Source organism: Betta splendens, chromosome 14 (assembly GCF_900634795.4).
Source record: "Betta splendens chromosome 14, fBetSpl5.4, whole genome shotgun sequence".
In the NCBI taxonomy this organism is placed as follows: Eukaryota; Metazoa; Chordata; class Actinopteri; order Anabantiformes; family Osphronemidae; genus Betta; species Betta splendens.
The window spans coordinates 12,468,727-12,475,826 of record NC_040894.2 but is presented as its reverse complement, the minus strand read 5'-3'; positions in this window follow the sequence as shown (position 1 = coordinate 12,475,826).

Genomic DNA, 7,100 nt, shown 5'->3' with positions numbered 1-7,100 from the left:
CAGCAAGACGCTGCTGGGTCCATTGTGTACAGGCCTCGCTTGCAATAAAAACAGTGTCCCCCAATTTGGACCTAAAGAGTTTGGACAAATTAAAGTTAATGGGAAACCAACAGTGTTTATACCAAGTGTGTATAGATCGAAGGAGATGAGGTAAAACTGTAAAGATGATGACAGATGTTGGAGCCGCTGGGTTTGTTGGATGCTGTTTTCCTCATTCCTTCCATGTTGAGACTTCCTCCGCATAACTTCACAGACTTTGGCCACAAAATGTAAATCTGTAAAAGTGAGGAGTCACAGATGACACATACTGTGTATCTGCTAAGACTACAGAAAACAGTGACTGTATGGGTTTGAACTCCCGGGCCGCTGATTGGAAAGGCATCATCAGTGTCAATCTCTCCCTAAATACAGGTTCTAGCTGATGCTGGGTCTGTTTTAATGTCAGGTGGACTGTGTCGGATCTCGAGGGCTTTTCCATCCTCACCGGTGTCTCTATAAAAAGAATGAGACTTCCCAGAGAACTGGCACTCCTCGAGCTATCAACATCCGCCGCTCATCTCTGACCGCCATCGCATTTCCTAGCTGCGACAGATGTCAGCATCAACACGGAGGCAGGCAGGACCTTCCGATGAGATTAGAGCATGACAGACGATCAGGGTTAATCATCTGCCTCTGTACCGTGTGGAAGGACGGCTCATTAAAGCGCTATGCGGCTGCACAGTCTCTCCTCTCGCCCTGTTTAGCTGTAAGCGTTCAGTCGGGGGGCTCTGGGCTGATGAGCTGAGCGTGGCCAGGCAGGTACCGGGCCACAGTCATGACTCAGCATGCAGAGAAATGGCGGCTCTGTGAAACGAGTGATGCAATGTTTGGATTCCACAGAGCAGAAGAGGAAGCTGTGATCGTAGTGAACTATAGATGTGGAAATGAAATGACGAAAGAAGCAGCTTAAAGGAACAGGGAGAGCATCGACTGTATGAATATGAAAATACTGAATGAAAAGGAGAGCAAACCGTCATCAAAGTAGCAAAGATGCTCTTGTTGAAAAGCTGCAACAATGCAGGAAGTCGAGGTCTGTAAGTGGTTTATGAGCGCAGCATTATTAACCGTTGTTCAAAAAGTCTCATAATGGCACATTTGGACCCAGCAGCAGAGCTACGGGGGCGTTTTTGAAGCCAAATCATACTTTTGTTGCACCACTGTTCCTCCCCTTTGTCACAGGCCGCCGGTGACCTCACGCTGCACCTTGATTTGCATGCGTGTCCTGGAAGGTATTTTTGTTTACGGGGTATTTATGATGTCATCACAAGTGCAGCTCATTTACATTCGGTTCATCTGGTTGATCTGGCATTAGCTGGTGGCATTAGCTCCACAAACTGCCACTTGTGTGGGCGTTGGTCTGGTTTGGTTTGGTTTGTTGAGGCTCCCCTCGTGCTGCTTTCACCTGCGGTGCGTTACGTTGCTTTTTCACAGACGGAGCCTGGAACAGAGGCTGAACTTTGGTTCCAAAGAAATAATTAACTGCTCCTTATTTGTGCCTAGTTTTTCACAGAGGTTAATGGGTTAAATGGACATGTGAAACTACACAAATGGAATTAGAGCCGCTGGTGTCTCTCAGTGATTCTGCTCTTGATGACTAGGACTCAAAGAGGGAAGTGAGGTTCTCTCCGGTTATTTGAATAAGGCCACACATCTATTCTAAAAGAGGAAGTGTTCATATTCAAACCGTTACTACAGCGCCCTACTCCAGCTACAGCGTATGGCGACTGTCTGTGTCTGAGCAGCTCTCGACTTTCTCTGTGGAGGGAAGTCCCGACGCGACGAGCTGTCAGCGACTCGCTTTACGATGTCGCACTGCCGACGGATGAAGGGACGGAAGAGGCGCTGACAGCGAGGAGCCATCTGGCCCTCATTAAGAACGGGGGGAGGAGAGAGTAGTCAGGTCATCGCTGGACACACACACACACACGCACGCACGCACGCACACACACACACACACACACACACACACACACACACACACATCTGTGAGAGGAAAGTCTCTCCTGGGAAACCAGATCAAGGATGAATCCCTGTCTGCTGTGGTGGCTTTGAGTGTGGAAAGACTAATAAGAACTGCTTCCTTGTTAGAAGCAGCTCCTGCACGTCAGGAGACGTGTTCAAAGGCCCTTGGCTCATCTTGAGTGTTTGTGGTCTGGTTCCTGCACAGGCAGCCTGTTAAACTACCTGTAGGCTGATGCTACAGGTCAAATCCAAGGCTAATAATCTAATGCTAATTGTGTGCTCCAATATTTGAAAGGCCCCAGAATCTCCTTGCTCTTTTATTTATTGGGACCTCACATTATTGCTTTGTGCCTCACCTGCTCCTTTCTGCTCCCCCTGTCTATTTCCCAGGCCTCTGATTGGTAATTGGAGCCGGCTGACACCGAGTGACAGACTCCGTTGTTGTGGTGCCCTGTCTATTGTGGTGTGGACAAGCGTGTTCATCGGTAATCTACATAAAAGCTCTCAGGGGGACGAGAGACCTGCCATTTGATCCTCTTTAATGGCCCAGTCTGTCATTGGTGATGATTAGTGTGGAGAAAAGATTAGAAATGGCAGCGGAGCGGCGGTGACTATTATCGCATGCAGACTCGTTGGAAAAAAAGGAAAACTCACTAATTATTCATCACCAAAAATATATATATAGACGTGCTGCAGATTTTAGCCTCAGCATTTGTGATGCATGGATGCATCAGACTGCCCGGGGTTCCTCCCTCCTCTGTCTGTATCTGCACATCAGCAGCCACAACGTCTCGATAGAGTCCAAAGTTCTGAAGCCTCTGCACTTGTTGCCAGCGCTCCATGGTGGAGTTAATTGGTGTGGATGACCTGTCAGACGAGCAGCTCGGGAGCATAAAGCACATTTCAGAGGGTTGATTATTGCTGCTATTAATAGCATTAACAGATCCCCTATGCAAAATCCAACCCAGTACCTGGACAGGAGAAATGCACAGTAATTTATTATTAAGCGGCTGAGAAATCCAGTGTCTCCAACAGCTGCATCTTAGTCCATGTTACTGTTGATATGTATAAGTGACTGGGGCCAAATCACAACCGAGCTATGAATATGAGAAAACATAAAAAAACATCCTTTGGTAATTTACTTGAGCTGAACAGACCCCTAGTTATTGATTAAACTGCTGGGTGTCAGTTAATTATTTCTTTAACATGCTCAGCATGGGGTAGATGAGACGTGAGAGGGTGGCAATGAGCAAAAGCAGAATTTGGGTTGTCCCCGGCAACGACAGTCGCCAATGAGCAGGTTCTTTTCAGATAAGTGTCTACAGGTTACAAATAAGAGAAGAGAGATATTTTCCTCCTGTGCATTTTGACCTGTGAGCAAACTTGACTTCATCCTGGAACGGATCTTCAAAGGCAGCAGTCAGATGGTTGCTGTTCCTGCTGTACAGTGTGCACACTGAAAAGAGGCCAGTTCGGTGGCGGTGGCCCTGAGCAGCGACTCACAGGCTCCACTCCCCTAAGACAAACTGCTGGAACATTAGCGTTTGATCACACAGCTCCGCAGATGTAGGACTGGCTAAGTTTGGCACAAGTCGAGGCTTTTGTGTCCCGTGGTCCATCCGGACCTGGCGTGGCTGCTGGTTTTACCACCATGAGCTCTGTATTGCCCTCATTACAATGGGTCCCTGCGTGAAAACATTTGTGGGAAAAGGGAGCACATGAAAGCGTGAAGATGCTGAATGTTCCACAGGCTTCACCCGCTTGTCCACTGTTTGCTATTTAGTGCTGAGCTGTTGGCACAACACTGTTTTTTTAACTTTGCTGCTGAAAACACCTGCAGAACTATGATGTCATGACAATGAAGCACAGGAGGTCAGAGCATCAAAGTGCACATTGTCTTTAAAACCTAGAAAACCTGATGTATGTATAAACAAACAAAAAGATGGGCATCAGTGTCTCTGGTAATAATCAAAATGTCTCGTCACAAAATGACTATGACCCCCTCAGCTGCCGTGTCTCTGCACAGTGACAGTGGCCAGTTGGTGTGTACTGTACATGTGTGCTTCCCTCTTGAAGTATGGAGGAGGAGGTGTGATCCTGTGAACCCAATTTCCATCATGTCCCTTCCCTCCAGGATCTGATCTATTTACCTGTATGGAGGGACAATGTATTGAGGACAGGCCCATTAAACACACATCGCCAGTGATTTAAGTAATCGCTTTATATGCAGCATTTGATTTCATTACAGGCTGATTGACAGGATGAGCCTCGTCATCGGTGACTCATCCGGCCCAAAAGTGATTGTGTGTGTGTGTCTGACTCACCTGGTCTAATTGAATGTGTTGGCAGAGCAGAAAAGAAAAAATGACAAGTGTAAACAGATGAAAAGCTCTGATTAACCCAGGTCGATTATTTGACTAATGCTGGAGGTAAAAAGAGAGAGACCTAAATGCCTAAAAATCTAATCTGTACATTTTGAGGTCTTCAGTATAAGTGCACCAGTTTCCCTCAAATGTCCTTTAGACACAAGGGTGGACATCATCAATATGATGACTTAATGTCACCACAGTCTTTGAGCCTGAGGTTCTTGAGGCAAATCATCTTTACTATACATCAGAGAGCTGCTTTGGACGTAATCACACCATTCAATGGTTATTATCAGTGGTTATCAGCCCATACGTATGGGCCTGACAGCGTAAATAGGTGCAGTAGGTCGCCGTCCTTGATCCGTAAGGTAGATCATGGCTCGGATGATTTAACCAGCAGAGTCAGTAGGGACGCTGTTGAGCGGTTGTTGATCAGACGGAACGGTCAAAGTTTTTGATTTATTCGCGGGCATAACTTAGCAAAAAGCTAGCTGTATTGTGTTAGCTAACTGTAACCTCAACCCCCCACCCATTATCTAACCCTAACCCTAACCACAATAACGTCTGAAGCCGCTGAACGTAGCAAGTTAGCTAGTTGCTAGTTGTTAGCGAGTATGCAGAGCAGGCACCTACTGGCCCGTACGAATGCGCTGATAAGTTCTGATCAGCCCATTCGTTATGGGTGATAACATCCGAAGCGGGTGCATCAGAACAGCTATTTTCAGTCTCTAGAGTCAAGTGTGAAAATGAGACCATTCTAAGGAAACTGTTGAGTAGTGACCTCAACAGATGTGTGGTACTAGTAAACGTGCAGCAGGCGGTTGTGCAAACACAAGTAAAGAGCAGAGTGAGCGATTCCAGCACTGCAGTGTTCAAACTGCCCATGATTAGTTCAGTTACACAGATTTATCACGTGCTTAGTTGATGAAAAATGACTTTTTAATCTTCAAACTGAACGATGGACGTTGCTCTTTTAAAGACAAAATCCATACATGTGATAGTCGTTGAGAGTGAGGTCTTCCTTTTTCTTTCTGCTTGCGGCGACCAGACTGTGAAACGTTGAGCACATCGACAGATAAAGGGAAGCAGAGAGGAGAGGTTTATTAATGCTGTGGCTGTGGTGGTGTTGGGGGGGTGACGTATTGGACCGGCCATTTGGGCTTCCTGTCAGGTACAGCTGCCTCTTTTGACTAACGTCACATCTCCTTGATTCAAAGTCTACGGCAGCCGCAGCTGTTTCAAAGACCAATTCAAAACCCTCCGGGCTTCCAGGTTAAAGCCTGCGCTCAGGCCTCGTCCAGTGGGTTCCTGACCTGCCGTGCGTGTGAGACGAGGGCGCGTATCTCTTTTTCATACCTCAGCAACCGTGGATCATTTCCCTCATGCAAATGAACGCTGCGAGCCAGAAGTGAAGGCAAATGCTCCTGGAGGGCCGAGGGTGGCGCGTGGAAAATGTTGTGCGCCTGGCGCAGAAACCAGCACAGTCCCCCAGTGTGTGCTGCTGGAGGTGGGGGGTGGGGGGGTTTCCTCTTCGGCATCAAAGGGGTCCTCTCGAAATTTATGTCACAGTGACGACTGATGCAGAGGCAGTAGATCACGCACATAGAGAGAAACTCGAGGGCGTGCGCCGCTTGTGCTGATGACTAACGGCAGTCACACTGACTGAGAGTGTGTGTGTGTGTGTGTGTGGGGGGGGGCAGTGGGCACAGGATGCGCAGCCTGCGTCTGCTGGGGATCCGCGGAGGGCCGGACCGTTCAAAATAGAAACCTCGGGGTCCGAACGCTGACGCAGAGGCAAAAAACCCGAACTCCTGAAGCAGGCGACCGGCCGGCGTCCTCTCCAGACGCCAGGGCTGGAAGTTGCGTAAGCTCCAGATATAAATACGCGTTTCTCGCTCCGTGCGTGAAGGAGGAGGGCAGCTGTGTGAGGGGACAGAATTGGAGCACCTTGTTCCTTTTATACTTTTTTATGCCCAGCGAGGACCAGCGGCACCGTTCGGCGCGCGCGTACCGGGCGCTGCAGTAACGGTCGGCTGGTGGGGGGGGAGGGGGGAGTCACGCATCACTTAGAGAGAGAGAAAGGAAGCTTGATGAGATGGCAGATAGTCATAAATGGGCAGTAATGGGCTAATCTGAAGTGAAGCAGCTCAGATACATCCCCAGATGTGATGAGGATGCTGATACTCGACGGTTACAGCAGCGTGCGGTTCCCCGTCATACGTCTATGAGTGGAGGATTCAGCAGGTCGCGCTTCAACAACAGCAACGCCTCATATGATCGTGATGCGCTGCTAAAATAACGGCCACAAGCGGTTCCCCTCTGAAGTCAATGTAAACTGTTCCAGACCCACAAACAATAAATATTAGCTGCAATTTTCCGAAAACGACTTTGAAGTGATGCATCAGTATTTGTTTTTCTTTCCTCTACTCTTTGTCTCATCTCAGCCTCAGATTCATCTTCCTGTGAGACGATCAGTTCTTAGCTTCCGAGCGTGGAAGACATCTTGGTAGAAATATCACCATTTAACTGTGTTTTGGTAATGATACCAAGGTCAGGAGTATTTTTAGGCTGCTATTTATGTCAGCGCAGTTATTTAATTAAACGAGTGCTCGCTGTGGTTGCTGGAGGAATGTAATAGCTGTACATGTTTTCATATTCTTTTCTATAACTGGACGCCGACAGTCGTGTGGTTTTCCATTATGACTTCACATCTGAGTCCCGTGGGGTCAGATC